This window comes from Thunnus maccoyii, chromosome 16 (assembly GCF_910596095.1).
Source record: "Thunnus maccoyii chromosome 16, fThuMac1.1, whole genome shotgun sequence".
In the NCBI taxonomy this organism is placed as follows: Eukaryota; Metazoa; Chordata; class Actinopteri; order Scombriformes; family Scombridae; genus Thunnus; species Thunnus maccoyii.
Genome location: NC_056548.1, coordinates 22,594,649 through 22,612,993, shown reverse-complemented (window position 1 = coordinate 22,612,993; position 18,345 = coordinate 22,594,649). Strand labels below are relative to the sequence as shown.

The following is an 18,345-nucleotide window of genomic DNA, read 5'->3' as shown; positions in this document are numbered from 1 at the left end:
CTGATCAGGACTAGAACTTTTTACTGTAGCCAGCAATAGCAACCAGAAGTTAAGAGAGAAAACAGACTGGAAAATGGGCAGGCTGCAAAAGGTCAATACATCATGACGTTCTCTAGTAAGTAGTGCACCACGGAAGTTTTCAGCTCATCTACTAGCAATGCTGGCCCTTAGATATCAGTCAACTGCTGTCAATGAGAAACACCCTCTCAGAGGCTTGAAGCTTAGTGACTGTTTCCACAAATACTTCAAAAAATGGTTTTATCGCCTTTTGAAAATTAAAAGGATATGCAAAATAACTGCAGTATCAGTGAGTGAAAGTGAGTGTTGCATGATGCAGGATTTTAGCTCTACTGTGCTGTTGCAAAGACAACTGCAAAGTTCTGCCTTATTCTCTCTCCCTCTCCCTCTGTGTGTGTGTGTACGTATGTGTCTGTGTGTGCGCACGCGCTTTAGTATGGAGAGAAAGTGTTTCTTAGCCTTATTATTCTAGAACAGAGCTGACTGTGTCAGAGCTGTCAGAACTTTGGCTGCAAATGAACCTCATACTTTAACTGTAGATGCTTCATGCACTATAGATGACTCAACCACATAAAAGGCCAACTTTAGTGTTAAGTGCTTCACCAGTGGAGGTATTTTTTTCATGTGGTTGCAGTTTAACAGATGATAGTTTTATTTTAATCCCTACAGTTGGAACATACTGATGTCTTTGCTATAGTCAGAAGTTCATACTGTCTGTTCTAAAGTAGGTTTTAACCTGCCTAAGTCGCTGGCTCCAACTGTCCAGACATCCATAAAAACAGCTTTAAGACACATACTGTTGTACCGACTAATACACCCAAGGTTTCAGAGGAATTATCAGCATTATAACTGCATATAATCTAAATCATTTACCATTTAGTTTTAGGGCTGTAACAAATATCTCTTTTTGTCCCTTTTGTAGTGAAACTAGTTCCCTATAACTCAACATATTGTCAGCAAAAATGTTATCTTAGAGCAACAGAGCAAATGGTCTACTGAGCACACAGTAGACTCATGTTAACAGTAAAGCAAGATACCTTTCCTGGACAGCTGTAGGGTCCAATTCAGTGCTACATCAATCATACTGGAGTGTCTAGGACTCCAGTGCCAGCTAAATAGGTGGCTGATCATTTGCAAACAAATCACACAATCTTTCCTTTAGGGTTCAAATAAGAGTTATATCATGAAATAAAATATTGTGTTCAAACAGATTACCTCTTAAAATAAACTAGGAATCTAAAGCACCCACTTTAGGTCTAGTTTTAATCAGTTAGTTTCAGTGTAGTACTAGTCTGGTTCATTTAATTATTTCTTGATCAGCACCAATGCAGTGTTCATGTGACTGCAGCGCTGTCTATGGTGCTGAAGTGCTGTTCACTGATCATCTAGCATACTAGATATTTTAACTGCAGATGTAAAACCTCACTCACTCTTTACACAGTAGGTCTGTCTGTCTGTGGTGGCAGCCTGTCCAAGATGCTTAAATTACCTCTAGTTTTAGCTGCTATGCTGAATTTAATGAGGGTGAACACTCATTAACTTGAGTTCCACAACAGGATCAAATGAGGCCAATGAGGGATTACTCATTAGTCTGGCTTCCGTGTTAATGATATTCACTTTTGCCTAAAAACATTGAAGTGTATTACTTTAGTATGTTGTCAGTTATTTGAATATGCAATAATGCAACAATTGCAAAAGGCTATTCCTAGTGGGATGAAAACATCATGGTTACAGATTAGAGTCAAATAATGTGGTCAGAAATACCCTAAAGAGAAACTTCTGAATAAAATCCTTGAATTGCAATGTTTCTTTTTCCATTTTCTCTCACCTTATACTGAGTCATTTGCTTGAAATGATATAATTACAATCCTATATATGTGGCCTGTAGTTATGAAAGTAATTAGGCACCTTCAAGTCTTGTAATTATATGTAACCTTGAGTCAATTTGGTGATATTCACGGGGCTACATTCACTTGATTAACTGTAGGTTATTGGTTATAGGCACAGTAATTGTTTAGTAAATGTTAATGTAACATTGGATGAAAAATAAATGACCTGACTTGGCCAGCATTTCTATTACTAAACTTGACTTTGACCAGACAAATCAACATTATGCATAATATAACATACTGTTGTTCACTAAAGAGAAGCGCTTTCACCTTTGTGTTCTTAGTATTTGAGACACAATGATGCTTTCAGTTGATGCAAATGGGTTACAATTAATAAATTTAATCTGTATTTCTTCAAGTTTCTTCAAGGTCTCTCTTTTGGCATTGTTTGCCACAAGCTTGTGTCTAATAAAAAAATGATGATAGGATGACATACCCAATAGACATATATATATACATATACCAATACCAATACCACCAATTTCACACATGAAGTTCAGTTTACTTGTCATACTATTCAGCCTGTAAAAATAAACCTAATGATGTCATCAGGGTTACAAATTGGGGGTGCGGGGTTTGAAAGATATGGGCAAACAGTATAGCCAGGCAGGCGAAGTCTAACAAAAGATCCTATTCTGTTAAATTATGGGAAATGTAAGATCCAGCATTTCATTTAGAGCTTGACCCATACTTAGGACTAAAAGCCAAGATATCATTTTTAAAATCTGACTCTCATGACTCCCTCTTTCATGGTTCTGTCCTAGTCTGGCTCTATGTCTCTCCACCAGTCCACCAGATGCCTTCAGAATTTTTCCAAATGTAAGGAGAAGGACGGATAAGATATGTTGCAGATAATATTAAAGGACCACTTGAAATATTGTTGCTTTTTGCATTGAACCTTTGTTCAGACATTTTACTGCCTAGTTCGTCATACATGTGCTCAATTGGAAGAGCATACAGAACTGAAGTGAAATCTGAAATACTTTTGCCTTCACCCGGTTAAGAATGGTTTGTTTTATGACCAATTGTTGTGAGAATGTATTTCAGGATGCTTTCTCTGAGCTGCTAAGTTTTGTGCTTATCATGCAATTCACACTCCAAGTGGTGATGTATCATTTTTTGGGTAATGGAACAGATCTATGTTTTGGACTTCTAGGGTTGCATGTCTCTCAGATTATCTTGCAACCCACTTAGCTCTGTAGCACAGAGTGTTTTTTGTTTGCATTTGGCCTTCTGGCATTTTAGGCCTTCTAGAGCCTACTTACTGTGTTTTTCTGGGTTTTTAGTTTCAGTTTGCCTTGTGTTTTTCCTCCTGTGTCCCCAGCCTGCTTTTCCCTCTACACTTCCCTCCACACCTGCCAAGCATCAGTCTTGTTAGCCCTGCCCTGCTCCCTGTGTCTTCCCCAGCTCCTTTCCTGTTTTTGTGTTCCACCTGCGCCTCATCCCTTCATCAGTTCAGTTTTTGTTGGATCCTTTGTTCTGCTCTGTTTGTTCTGTATAGTTCTGTTTCTGGTTTGCTCGGTACTGCCAGCTTTACTTTGCCTGCACAAACCGAGAATAAAAGTTATTCCCCAGCCTTCCTCTGCCTGCAGTCTCCGGCATTTGGGCCCACCTAATCCACTATTCCTAACACCCCCAACTTCATGGAGGTGCTGCAGTCAAAGTTTACTCTCTTAAACTTACAGTTTTTTCACCAGTAACATGACTTGTGTGTTTTGATTAACAAACAATAATATCAAGTATAAGTGAAAGAATAACATACAGTATGTGTTGCAGTCCAAAACAACAGTTGATCTCCACTGGCGTTTATTGGGTGAAGTGTTTAGCTCACTGATAGCTGGATGTAGCCATCTAGTGAGGCCATCAGCACTTCTGTGAACATATCAGAACAATTACGTGGTGTAAATGTTATTCCTGAGGCCATTACACCCCACTAAAGGAAAATGAATGCCTATTTGAACCACAGGTAAGAGATGCAATTGAACAATTCGGGTGAAGCTTTAAGACATTGCTGAGTGTGTACTTTCCTGACCACTCATGTGTGTGCAAAAGGATTTCAGCCAATATGACCTGCTGCTGTCTGCAATAGCCATAACAGCTAATCAATAGCTTGATCCATACTGACAGAAGGCTAAAGCTTCAGCAGCTTATGTTGATACTGACAGTACTTTTGTGCTCCCATCCACAGCTTTTGCCTCAATGGATAGAGTATGACACAAACACTACCAGGGTTGGGGATTTTATAGCTTTAGGGGCAGTCAATGATAAAAAAAAAAAAAAAAAAAATACTGCCTGACCAATCCAATTTTGGCTGGTAAAGGGAATTTAAAAGATAAGCTCTGAGGATTTCAGGCTGACGACTAGAAATAAATGGAAAACAATAATTAAATAACATGTACAGTCATTATCAGTAAAGCTGTATAAGATTCATCATAGTGTTAGGACAGGTTAAGAATATATTAGAAGGCTAATATGTTAAAGCAAATGTTTTGAAATGATAATAAAAACATCACAAGAATGTAGCTATCTTACACAACCTTACAGTACATCAGACCTTATCTTGAATTACTACATGTCTACCTTTCTGATCGCTGATCCAAGTCTCACTGAAGGGATTTCTATCCAGCCATCCAATTATTTCAGTCTTACCACTGTTACCAACATGGTCCCCAGATGATCAGACAATCAATGCACTGATCAGCACCACTGGAAGCCTACAGTTTTAGTGGTTTACGGTGTCAAGAGCATTGGCCAGTGACCAGTTGTGACACTGTGCTTGTTAAGAAAAGCCCTTGTTATACATTTTACAAACTGTGGGTTAGAATGATTTTTTTAGGGTTTATAAGGAATGAGGCTTTACTAGTGAGCTCTAGTAAATCTAATACCACAACACCACACCACCGAAATATAGGGCAAATTTTAGAAAGTGAAAGGGTTTGGGGCATTAAGTATGTGCTGAGTCTCTACTTTGAATTTAGTAATTATCTGCAGAGCAATCCTGTAAGCCAATAAGTCTATCCCATATAGTCCCCTATAAGATAACCTCCATATGTGTGAGCAGAATCCAAAGGGATAAGCTACTTCTGTATATTTTCCACAGATCTAGACTTATTCAATGCGGCTTTTAGAAGTACCATATGTTGTCTGATGGATTTTGTTTTACCTATCATCTTTAACTTGACTGACAACAGCCTCCAATATGAATAAATTAATGTACCAAAATGCGTGCTAATTCTTCAAGTAGATGTTCAGATATTTTACTAAAAACATTTGACTTGCATGTAGAGATAAAGCCAGGGGATGTCTTTTTTTGTTTGTTTTTTTTTTGATACAGGGAGGTGGAGCTAAACTGGCTAGCTCATTTGATCCTTTGCTATTAACCATCATGGAAACAGATGGAGCATCGTATTTTTGTGTTTGTGTGTTCTTCATTTATCCATCCAAAAGAAAACAATGCATTAACTGCCTTTTAAAATTGTTAAATTGTTTTCTGTCTTTAAATAATATTTGATAATCTTTTATTTTTTTTAATTTGCCGTTGGAATGCTAAGGTTTTGTTTTAAACCAAAATAGACAATTTCACTTGCAATAAACTTAACAGCTTTTTCATCTGTGTAATCTATTAAAGTTGGATACCTTAATATTTCAGTCCTTGTTGATGATTTGGCACTACCCATGGTTACCATGGTAACTGTGAATGCGTTTCATAGTATATCACTTGTTGAGCAGCCACTTTGTCAGAAATACAACTGGTGTATCTGTTAACAATGCAACCAAACAACCTCATGTTGTCTCAGTGAAGTTGGTCAAAAATAATTGCAACCACAATCTCATTTCATGCTCCACATGGCATCGGCGGTTTACCACACAACAGCAGGACACAGTAAAGTTGGTCGCCTTTCTGAGAAGTTGGAGGTGTGCAGCCTGTCGCCTGCTATACTTCATCTAACAGCTCACTGTGGCTGCTGCTTCTTTTTCCATTACCCCCTTACCTTTTTGATCAACAATAATGGTCAGCGCTAATTGCTGTTTCCTGTGGCTGCTCCACAATTAAAACCACCATGTGGTTCACCAGTTGAACACTTTTAAAGTGAAGCAGCAGCAGCAGCAGCTTGATGTTCCATGCCTGGTTTGCATTAGCAGTAACTTAATACTATTGAAACTGTGTAAAGAGAGCGAACAGTAGACAGTGAGGCAGATAGCAATTGCGCTGGATTACATTCGTGCTTTGTTTTCCTGTGAATCCCTTGTGCTTAGGTAGGCAATCTGAACACAATTCAAAAAGTGAGTTTGACTTCATCGCAAGGATTATAACTTTGAGATTGTTTTTATTCTAAGTAATTTATCATATTTTAACTGTGTGCAGATGAATGTAATACATTTTCACCACAAATTTGTTGAAAAACTGTATTCAGTGGACATTTTTTGTGGTCAGTAAAACCATAAAAAACTGCATTCATTGTGATCATAAAGCGTCTCTTAACTTTAACAAAGTGGTATTCCAGAACTGATTATATGACTGAATGGAGACGCAACTTGGAAAAAAATTAGGCTTTAAATGGTTAACCAATTGTTGATTGCCCACATTAATGAGAAATGAATAGTGATTTCAGTAGGGAGCTCTCCAATCAGCCGCCTGACAAAGTCTCAATGACTTGAACAGCTGTTAAGAGCTAATCAATAAACTGATTGACAGCAGCAGTTGCCTGGAGGTTAGATTATGCTGGTTTATTGTCATGACCAATCATTCTGTGGTGGTGAGGTAACACTGATCATATATTACAGGATTTCCAGCTGTGTTTTGTTCAAATAAGCCCACATTGCAGAGAGAAATGATAAAATAATAAATTAAGTCTAAGTTGCTGATCTAACTGACTACACCTATTTTTATAGTCCCCCATGTGGCACGCAAAGACCAAGAATCAAGGTTGAATGTAGCATGCATATGTCATTTGTGTTTCTGTGGAATATTTGCTCTCATTAAACACAAATCAAAATGAATCAAAACTAATCAAAATACCACTTATCACAACTTTAGGTCATGGGCTTCTGTAGAATAATAGATGTGTTTTATTATTATAGTTAGTTCTGAGTCACAGCAGAGGAATTTTGCAATTTAGCACCAGAAACTGTCCAACACATTTTATCCCATATGTGATACACAATTAAACTCCAATTCTTTTGTCCAACATGGATTCATCAAATCACTATGTGTAGGCCCAGCATTGTCCAACACAAATCTAACTTGGCTGTTATTAAAGAATGGCATGCAGTACATTTATGCCACTTGTTAGATTCCCTTTAGTCTTTTAAGGTATTTGAACCATCAAACCGCTAATGATTTATACAGTATCATCCAAACCCAATTTCTGAATTCATACATGATACTGCACATCATCTGTAACTTCAAATCATATGATGTCAAATTTTGCTTTCACATATATTGATTAACTGGTGATGAAGAGGCCTTACCGACACTTTAAAGGTTAACGCCAACAAGATGATGGAATTCACTGGTCAGTGATCCCCTGCAATTGACAAAAGAAAGGTTGACAGAAATATATTCTACTTATATGATTTTATCCCACTATGAGGGTTAGGGTTCGAGATTAGGGTGATTAGGGTGATACATAATACTAATACTTAGTAATAAGTGTTAGTATTGAAAAAAACATGCTCTTTGCACTTTGAGCATTGGTATTATATTTTCCTTGCTGGGAAATGGAAGGAGGGACATTTTTTGTTCACTTCTCCCTCCTTCCATATTCCCATCTGGTCCAGAGACCAGATGCAAACTGTTGACCTTTCAGTCTCTGCTTCAACAGACCACCACCAAGCTTATCAGTGCCCAGCAGAAACCCCATATCTCCAATTTTGTCTTTTATGGCACTGATAGTCACCCAGATGTTATGGCAGAGGCATCGGCTCAGTAAACCCTTGTGGACTCCTGCATCTGATGTCAGTTGCCACCTAAACTTAGAAAAAAAAATGCAAAGATGTGGATACAATGTGAAACAATGGGTGATGAGAGGCAGAATATTCATAGGTTATCAAAACTCTTGAAGGCATATTGATATATTGTTCCGTTCCCACACAGAATCAATCATCCATTTCTCCCAAAATCTAAATTCTCACACTGCATAGTTGTATTTCTTCCTCCCCACCTCTCTCACGTCTACCTTATATCATCCCCAACATATATTCTACGTGAGAGACAGATAAAGGGAGAGAGAGACAATAGCCCATACCACTCTCTCATCCTTTAGGACTTCATCCTCATTCCCACAGAGAAACGCCTTCTCAGGGAAGAGGACAGATGGTTGAGAGAATGTATTTTAGGAGGTGATATATACATCTGGTGTTACGGTATTATTTAGTTCCAGATGGGCCAGAAAAGAATGGCAATCGCACTTTCTCCTCAATTTCTTGCACGGTCTGGTTTTATCTGCGTCGCGCGGAATGATTGATGAGCAGGGATGGCGAGATGGACATTCAGAACACACAATCTGACAAATGATGGGATAATCAATATCTAAGAAATGATGTGTGTAAATCTAACGTGAGCCCATGTACCGTCCAGCTGAACACGCAGGGTGTCGGCCACTACAGTGCGCCATACAGGGAATAAAAGGGTTTTCACCAACTTCAACGCAGCAGGCTTTCTTAAACTGCATCAAGCAAGACAGGGTTATCAAGGCGTACTCCGGAAATCAGGCGATTATTACTTCAAAATAAAAGCATCTGTATTTTTCGAGTTTGTTAAAGTGATGATGCAGGTTTGGCTTTGGGGCGAGGTGGGGCAGAGCCACAACGCCAACCTACATCTTGCTCTTGTTTGTGTGTGTCTCTCTCTTCTTTTTATAGACTAGATAGGCCTATAGCAATAGACATGGAGTAGATAATGTAGTTTCACTTCTCACAAATTATCCCTGTAGTTGACTGTTACATATACTGCAGTCGCTTAAGCCTCAAAGTCATTGGCGGTTCATATCAACAGGCAAATTTGTTTTTTAGTCATTTTGATGTCATGACTACAAGATAGCCTACATGAACTATGACTTAGTTGTTCAGTTGTTTTATTTTATCCATTTAGTTTTTTCAGTTTTCTTTTCTTGAATTGCATCTGATGCACAATATAACCGTAAATGTTAAAAGGCTTAAAACTCATTTTTGACATTAGACTCTTGTGTGAGAGATGGTAGGTACTAAGATACAGTAAAAACGCAGGGTATGCTCCTTTGAGTTTCAGTTGATATTGCAATTTAGCAATGCATATTCCTAAACATATTCACAAGAGGTTTTACTGGAGGTGGGGCAGTTGATCACTTCACCCGCATGGTAATCCAGCCATGGCTAAATGTGGATCCTGTGATGTGTACATAGCTTACTTTCTGAGAAGCAAGGGTAAATCAAAAATGAGCACCCATAATGTCTGCACTAGTGTAAATTTTGGGGTTTGGTTCATTTGTTTAGCCCAACGGTCACACCACAACTGACCATACAGGAACTCAAGCAAACCAGAGCAGCATTTTGAAACTATTTGGGCTAGCTGATCCAGACAGATGCAGGGGGACTTGAGCCATTCACATACTACTCTGATTGGAAATGAGGCAAAAATAAAACACAGATCCATGTTTTTCCATGTTTTATTTTTCCCTAATTTCCCACCATAATCTATATATCAATTTACAGATTATGATTTAGGGCCTGATACAAGAGTCTTATTTTGAAAAGAGCACCAGGAAGTGATGTTCCTTTAAGGTTTCAAACTTGACTGTTGTCATAATCGCTGCGCTATCTGGATTAACTGCGCAGGAGAAGCGACCGGCGAGGAGGACCGAGGATCAGCGGGACTGTACCGTTAAGCTTTCGGTGTGAGTGACCGGACAGACAGTTAACTCGTCTTTATCTTATTATTTTTTAATTCTAATTTAGTCTATTCTACTTTCGACTGCAGAGGAGACGCACATAGTCGAATAAACAGAGGGTGAGCGACATAAAGACTCAGAGACAGAAAGAGAGAGAGAGAGAGAGAGAGAGAGAGAGAGAGAGAGAGAGCCAGAAGCTCGCGACTGTGAAGTGAAGATCCAAAAATCCGTTATTGAAAATGTTGGAAATTAATGGTCTCTATCAAACCAGGAAAACTATTATTTTTGAATTTTAGGAGTGTTCAATAACCAACAAACTCCACCTAACCCATGGGTAATTTTTAATGGAATAATTAAGACTTTTCCGCCCTTTTGCCTGGGATTTTTTTTTTTTCTTGTAGTGGAATTCTTCCTCTTTCACCTGCGCGAGGACAGCGACCGGCGGGAAAGAAAGAGGGAAGGAGGCACTGCTGGGAAGAAGAGGAGAAAAAGAGAAGAAAAAGAAGCGGTTGAAGGGGAGGGGGTTGGAAGGGGGGGGATCATTTCAGTTTCTCTCGGATGGGATTCTTCCCTTACCCCGCGGATGGAGGGATGAAACCGGGAGAAAAAGACAGGGAGAGAGAAAGAGAGAGGAGGGAGAAGAAGAGGATGTAGTCGTCGGGCGCTGTGAGAATGCAAAACGGACGCACCCCTCTGGAAGACAGGATTGAACTATAAACCTATACGGAATTTACAGCCACCCAAAGGATATCACACATATTTACCTCGATATATACACATATGGGGCATATACTACTATTTGGAGCCTATTTGTGTGGAGTTACAACTGTAATCACATTCTAATTATGGGATTTGGAAAGATACTAATTGCGCCCTGACACTCGGTGATCGAAGGAACCATAACCCCCGGAAAGAGGTAAAGTTTTAACTGTTATATTTCTTTTATACGTGCAAAATGACGGCTCAGTTCTTTCCTTCCCTTGTCTATCTGTTTCTACTTGTTCTTTCTTTCTGGCTGCGTCTGTTTGAGCAGAGGAATGGTGGTTGTTCAGGGGTGAAAACGGGGCAGTGGTAGAGTTATTTCTACATTTTCTTGTATAGACGTTTAGTCTGGATCCTGAAATGGGGCGGGAGGCAGGCAGTGAGGGTGTACTTGAATAGCGGAGTGGGCTGAGGTAGAGAGAAGGAAGGAAAACCAGCACTGAGTACATTGCAAGGTCAAGAAATGAGTCCGGTACAAGTTATATAGAGGCTCTGTGTGTGTATGTGTGTGTGTGCGCGCGTGTGCGCGCGTGTGCGTGTGTGGGCACCCTCGCACCGGAGACCGAGGTCGGTGGACCCAGACGTAGGCTAGTTTCAGTAGGCTAAATTTCAGCAGCTCTGCACCCAGCTGAGTACTGTGAATAAACGCTTGTGTGTGAGTGTGTGTCTGTGTATGTGTGTACGAGCGCGCACGCAGAAGCGCGAGGGAGCGCTGCCAGAGAGAAAGAGAACTTGTGTGTGTGTGTGTGTGTGTGTGTGTGTGTGCGCGCGCGCGTGTTGTGTGTCAGCAAGGCCCTTATATGTTCATGTAGGCTACAGGATAATTTGAGAAGCCTGGGAGGACAATTAGGGCTCAAACGCAGAAAGCACTGCGCCTCTGCCCTTTTCTGCGCGCCACTACTGCACCTGTGTGAAAAGAGAGAGAGAGAGACAGTGTTCTGTGTTTGTGTGTAAGTGTGTTGGTTATGTGATGAGGTTATACAGCCTACTTTACCTATGCTGCTGTGAAATTTAAAATAAAAAAAAACAGCACCAACAGTATAATATATGGATAGAAGATGCATGTGTTCGTGCGTTGTGTGTGCGCGTGCGCAACTGAACCCCAGCCCTATACCTTGTTGGAACAAAGCTAGATTATGATTGCTCGCGCATTGTCCGCCGTGTGTGCGTGTGTGTGTGTTTGTGTGTGTGTGTGTGTATGTATGTATGTGTACGCGCGCTCGTGTGTGTGTGCTTGACCGCATGTATAGTATCACGCCTCACTGGTCAGTTTCAAATGAAGATAGGTGTGTATGTATGCGTGCACGCGCGTGTCCTGACTGACAATACTGGATATGTGACACTAGTGATGGAATAGGAGAGAATCACACAATTGTTAAAGTCCAACACATTGCAGTTCATTTGGGTTCCACTTTAAACAAAACAAAACAAAATATGGCGCTTTCTTTCAGTCGATATTAGGCATTCAAGGTTCTCCTATGAACTGATCTTGAATAAATGTAAGGTAATAATATGTTTTATACTAACATGCTATAGTGAATTTATATTTAGAGCTCATCATGTTTTGTTAGCAGAAGCATTTTTTGAGCTGTTCTTGCAATAAGAGGTCTTTTAAACATGTCCTCTTGGAGCAGGAAACATGACAAATTTGGGATCTGGGAAAACACATCTAGGAGAATGACACCCATGTCTATAATACTTTAAGTAAAGTAATGACATTTCTGAGGTATAGGCAGATATAATACATTACAAGCTGCTTATAGGTCACGATAAGTGGTCATTGTTTGTTTTAAGTAAAGTGAAAAAAAACAAAACTGTGCAAGAACAGCACAAAACACTGTAAAATTAATTGATTTGTTTAACAGGTCATAACAGACAACGAACTGAGTGATGAATTGAATGATGGACATTTACATTTCACTAATGCAATGTTTCTAAACACTCAATTGACTCAATTTATAGATAATACCTGAGACAATTTCTACTTTACCTGTAGCTGTATATTTTACTTTTATGTAAACATTTGATCAACAAAAATGACTCCTTAAAAACAACTTGGTAAAAAAACAAAACTTGGAAAGTGATAAGTGATTATAAGGCATTATAAAATGATTAGAATGTATCATAAGTATGGGAATTATAACACACTATGATCCTTTCAAAGAATTGTCAGCAAATGACCATCAATTATGAAGTATTATGATACTTGACCTTACAAATCAATATAAAATTCTCTATAATGTGTTATGATTATTGTTATGAAGCATTATGGATATTTATGAGTAGAGTATATATGAGTATGAGTATAACACATTATAAGTATGTTTATAATGCATTATAGACGTGGGCGTCATAGAAAGTGTTACAAGAAAATCAATTGAAACTACTCTGTTCTTCGTCAACAATCTAAGTATTTTATGGGTGAAAATTGGTTTAAAAAAAAAAGAAAAAACACACTAAAATGAAGAGACTTACACATATTTAAACATGCCGCATGAACATTTGTTTGTTATTGTGCTGTTTCTTTGCTCTGACCTGCCAAAGGACCATAGATGTGAATTAGTTTGAAGCTATAATCTGTTTGAGCTGTACACTGCCCCTTTTAAATAAAATAAATAAACATTTGCATTGATGTATCGCTTATTTTATATGTTTTTCTCAATATTAGAGTTTGTACAGCCCACACAAATCATTTGAAGCCTTTCAGAAACACAGAAAATCATTGAATCCTTATTTGATATATTTGCATTTTGGGTCTAGAATCTTGCTTGGTCCTTTGACTTCGACTTCCTCTTGATGTGAATACTTGAAATATAGGAATTACTTAAGGAATGACTTAGGACACATGGCAGCATTAACACTTGCCCCAACTGAATGTTGCCGGCACCAACCAGGCTGAAACTGAAAGACTCATAAAAAAATAGTGAAATGAAAGCAACTGGCTATGCGAAGTCTCTTCAAGTTCCATAAGCATGATGTACATGACTTGAAATGGCATTTGGACATTAGCAACAATTGTATGCATTATTGTGGTCTTCTACCAAAGCTAATACCACCTGAAAACATGTTTTCCTGAACTGCACTTGCACTGAAAACAATATCCACTTTTTTTTTTTTTTACCACTGAATATCAGAGTGGGCTTTTTTGACACTGAAATCCTTGCAGAGGGTACTTTGGGGTCATCACCAAATGAGAAGTTATTTAATTTACTGTGATTATAATGTACGATGAGAATCACTAAAAATGATCTAAAATTACCATTTTAATCAAACATTTTCCCGTTGAGGCTCTGTGGAGTTTAATGTGTCTCTAATTTAGAGAGACTTTGACATGTCAGCGTTTGAAAATTGCCCTTTTTATTCTCTTTGCCATCCAACTTTTGCTGGATTGGAGTTTCACTGGTTTGTACCGGTACAGTAGCTTGCATTGATTGATCAAGGCAATAAATTTATGCACACGAGCCACTCATGCTGGTGCTAATGGCCCGTGGATATGGAGGCATTATGCAAATGCTTCTCTGGTTCTAGAAAAAGAGTGTGGGTGAATGAACGAGGGAGAGAAACTGGTGATTTTCTGTCCATTTTAGTTGTGTTTAGTCTCCTATTTACGTCTAAAAGGAATGGTTTGCCATTCCATTAGCTTCAGGATGAATGGCAATGCATTTGTGTTACAGATTGTGTTTTGAGTTTTTAGCGGGAAATGTAAGACAAGAAAGGAAGAGGTTGTAACTTAAAGCTACTTCTGACTGTCACTTCATTTATGAAAGTGAATTTCCTTTACTGGTTAGTGCCAAATAAATAACATATGAAGTTGTATGGAACTTAAGGATAAACATCAGGTGCACTTGTATGACTTGTTGTGTGCGTTGCCATGTTTATAATGAAAGATCTTGTCATATACAAATATATTCCACAATGGCAAGTATAGGGCAGGCTGAGGTGAGGCAGAAGCAACATATCTCTTATCCTCTACATCCCCCCTCTCATTATTTTTGTCTCTATTTCACCCTCACACCACCCAAAGAAAAGGAAAAATGTGTTGACTCTTGTCAGACTGTAGTAGAGGCGAGTAAAGAGGCTGTAAGGACTGTTCTTTATTCTTTATAGGGGCAAGGGGGGATTTTTACAATGCCCGTCTTTCTTCCTGCCCTCTGTTTATCTCTCTGCAGCTCTCTCTCTCTCTCTCTCTCTCTCTCTCTCTCTCTCTCTCTCTCTCTCTTTCTCTCTCTCTCTGTTTAGCTATCTGACAGAGGGCTGCAGGATCCTGTGGAGTGGGTGGTGGAGCTCTAATTCAATTTATTCTACTGCTCAGAGAAAGACAGAGAAAGCAGGAGAGAGAGAGAGAGAGAGAGAAAGAGGCAGTGAGAGAGAGATAGGGAGAGGGATAGAGACCACAGATGTTAGGGAACATTTCCTATTAGCAGTGGAGAGGCAGGCCTTATAAGAAGCTGGCTTGACGTTGTGACATCTGGATTGATTCTGCAGGTGACCGAAATGATGTGCGTGTGGCCATTACAGAAACAATGAAACAATATGTGTTTAAAAATGCCAGCAGTAAGTCTGAAGGTAGAAAACAAAGCCAGACCCTGTTTTATTTCTTCATTACTCACCTAACTATCAGCTGAAATACAGATGATTGACAGCTATTATTATGTTCACTCAACATGCAAAAGTAGTGATGAAAAGATCAGATATTGGTTGCTTACATTATCGTCATTGATTTTTTTTTTTTCCAAGCTACCATTCCTTTCCAAGGATTTAGAAAAAAAGATTGCATGAAAAAAAAACTTATGTGACTTTAACTGACAGTTTGATACCTGACAATCTGGTCACAAATAATATTTCATTAACAGTAGATGCAGGCAACACTTCAGTGATTCTTAGTGGGCTGGCATCTCTAAGTAGTGGATGGCACAAAAAGCTTTTTGCAACTGAATGAAATCGAGTCCAAAGTTGTTCTCATTGTTCCTCCTGAAGCTGAATTCCAGGAAGAACTCGGTGGGCTGCCATTGAATTTGAAGCCTTACACAGAATCATGGTGCTCTTTTTGATGTTAGTAGTGGTGGGTCAGGTAAAAGTGTTATCAATGATTTTTGTCAGCACTGTCTCATTCTCTTTTGTATCATCTGATATCCAGAATCAAATCTTTCTTATTCTCTTACACACCTAGCACAGGTCTGTTTTTATTTCACTTCATCTCTCAAAATGCAGCAGCCAGGCTTCTAAGTGCAGAGGAAAGGAGCTGTACTACCTCTATTTCAGCTTCCTTGCAGTGGTTTCCGTTTGAATTCAGTTAAACTTTACTTCATATCTTCAAGATCTGTGTTGAAATTCACATTATCTTGATACACTGAATAAATAAATATTCTGCCAAATCATACACAGAACAGTGATGAAAATATTTGCACATCCTTAAACACATTTACACCCTTAAATTCTAAAAAAAAAGTAACAGTAAGACGTTGCTTTGTTGACATACAGGAGTTAGTGTTACGTTGGCACCGTTGTTAAAACACAGTGACTCTAAATAAATAGCATGTCTTTGCCAAGGCAGGATTAGTCTTTGCAGGCTGGTAGCTGTAGTTAAGTTCCTGCTTAAAATCCATTACATAGTCTTAAGTACATTAGAATAGATGTGTATGTTGTTGTTGATGTTGTTGTTGTTAATGTTCAGTGTCATTTTCTTAGAAATTTAGCTCATCTGCTGTGTCTTTGTACCAACTGCGACAAGTCATCTTTGTTGTCGATTTTATGTGGTAAATGCTATTTGGGTGCTTTGAGTTTCTCAGTTGTAGACAGTCTACATCAATAAACTTTCTTTCTGTCTTTCTTGCTTTGCTATGTCAATTAAATTACTCTTTCACCCACATGACCCAACACCCACCCACCCACCTGCCCACCACCACCCCTTTCTCTTCACACAACTGCTGCTTCAAAACCACCTGTGACGTGTATGACACTGGATCTTACTTTAGGAGAGCAGTGGGAAGGATGTGTGTATGATAGAGTGAGGGTGAGGATTGGGTGACATGACAGATGTGAAACATGTTGGGTGATAATGAGCTGTTTTCAGGACAGATGACTGGGTAAATGTGGTACAATATAGACAGACTACTGGCTTAGTGCCTACGATTGAGTCATCGATCAAATAAAATATATTCAGATATATTCATAGCTGATAAACTAGAAATTCATGTTAACATCTGTCTCATGAACAATAAATAGGAAACAAAAAAAGGGAAAAACTTTATTTGTAGCACAAACAGCAGCTCCCAAACTTTTTGGCTTGTGACCCTTAAAAATGAAGCCACCATATGTCTGCTTGCTTGTGATCTTTCTTAACATGTTACATTATGTCTATTGATTTCAAAGGGTGCTTCTCAGATTGTTAAATTTCTTTAGAGGCAAAAGAACACAGTCATAAACAAGAAAAAAATCTACGATTAGAGGAAAGTCTGAAAAAATAAACCTAAGTTTATGTAGCAAAATTTGTTTTTTTCTACTTTTCTATCTGTTTATCCTCTTAATACCGCCTAGATTTATTTTTATTTATAACCAGGTTGGGAACCATTGCTTTAAATCATCGTACATACAGTATGTGTCTGTACAGTTAAGAATTCTAAATTTAAACTCAGGCAAATGGGAAAAAATGGTATTACTCTTTCTTCCTTGGCTCTTTATAAAACTCAGAATAACTGACTGTACTGTTTTATATATTCTGTCTAGAGAAAGGCTGTGGATGTCTCTGCACTCAGTAGGCTCAATAGAGTTTGTTGCACTTACTAAACATACCACAGACCGAGGAGTGGTTGCATCAAGTCATCGGCAATTTCACTGTATATGGGGTATGTCATAATGATTTGGTCCTTTCATGGTCAGCTGATGTTTATGTAACATGTTTACATTGGCATTCAGCCCTATGTTTGTATGTAACCAGAACAGCTACAACATGTTGCCTGTATAAACTCTATGTGTATCAACAGTGTTAGAGATACATTAGCCAATTTAAAATCTTGACTAATGAGTTGCACACACTTTGCATAAATTTACTTATTAACATAAGTCATCTTATATTAATAAGTAGTGCCAGAAAACAGATTACATTTAGAGGAACTTGGAATTTTTCACGTGTACAGTCTTTTAAGCCTACACGGGACCCAAATTCACTGTCATCATAAGACTAATTATACATATTATACACATTTCAACACCGAGGGATTCCATCAGATGTGGTACTCAATGTATGAAACTGGCCCACACTTCATATAAACACTGTTTTAAATGGCACCATCCAACAGTACAGTAGCTCTTCTGAAAAAATCCCAAGGGTGAAACATGTGAAAAATCAGTTCTGTGGAAAGCTTTTTATAAATTGAGAGGGATGCTTTGTAGTATTGCCATTTGAAAAAAGAAGTAAAATTCACTTTATAGACAGCCATAGCAAGATCAGACCAGGGCACGCGCATTAAAATACTCTCCTCTTACACATCTATGATAACATTATCTGAACTAGAGTGCATTGAATTATTGTTTATCTTCCTTGTGTAAATGCATTCAGATATTACCTGCACTCCATGGCCTCCCATTTACAGTTACCACTACTTAACATTTACAGTATGCACCCTTACCTTTCTACCGCCTACAAAACAGCTGACAGACTTGCTGAGTTTGTGCAACTCTAGATGCCTGTAAGTCCTCAGCCTCCGGTAGCAAAGCATGCTGACAATGTGTGTGGTCTGTGTTTTTTGCAGAACTGCATTTGTATGTTGTACCAAACCAACACGTTATGTCCTGTGTGAATGGTTTTT

General features: G+C 38.6%; 1 protein-coding gene across 5 annotated transcripts in view; it reads left to right on the top strand.

Moving 5' to 3' along the window:
* lrfn5a (leucine rich repeat and fibronectin type III domain containing 5a) overlaps positions 1–18,345 on the top strand; it is a 166,788-nt gene that overhangs the window by 31,624 nt on the left and 116,819 nt on the right. For 4 of the 5 annotated variants that reach the window (XM_042388547.1, XM_042388542.1, XM_042388545.1 and 1 more), the window contains exon 1: positions 10,330–10,691. The exons of the other annotated variant lie outside the window; for it this stretch is intronic. The gene's annotated coding sequence lies outside the window, so the exon portion shown is untranslated. Of the gene's footprint in view, positions 1–10,329; positions 10,692–18,345 lie in introns of those variants that run through there. 5 annotated transcript variants of the gene reach the window in all.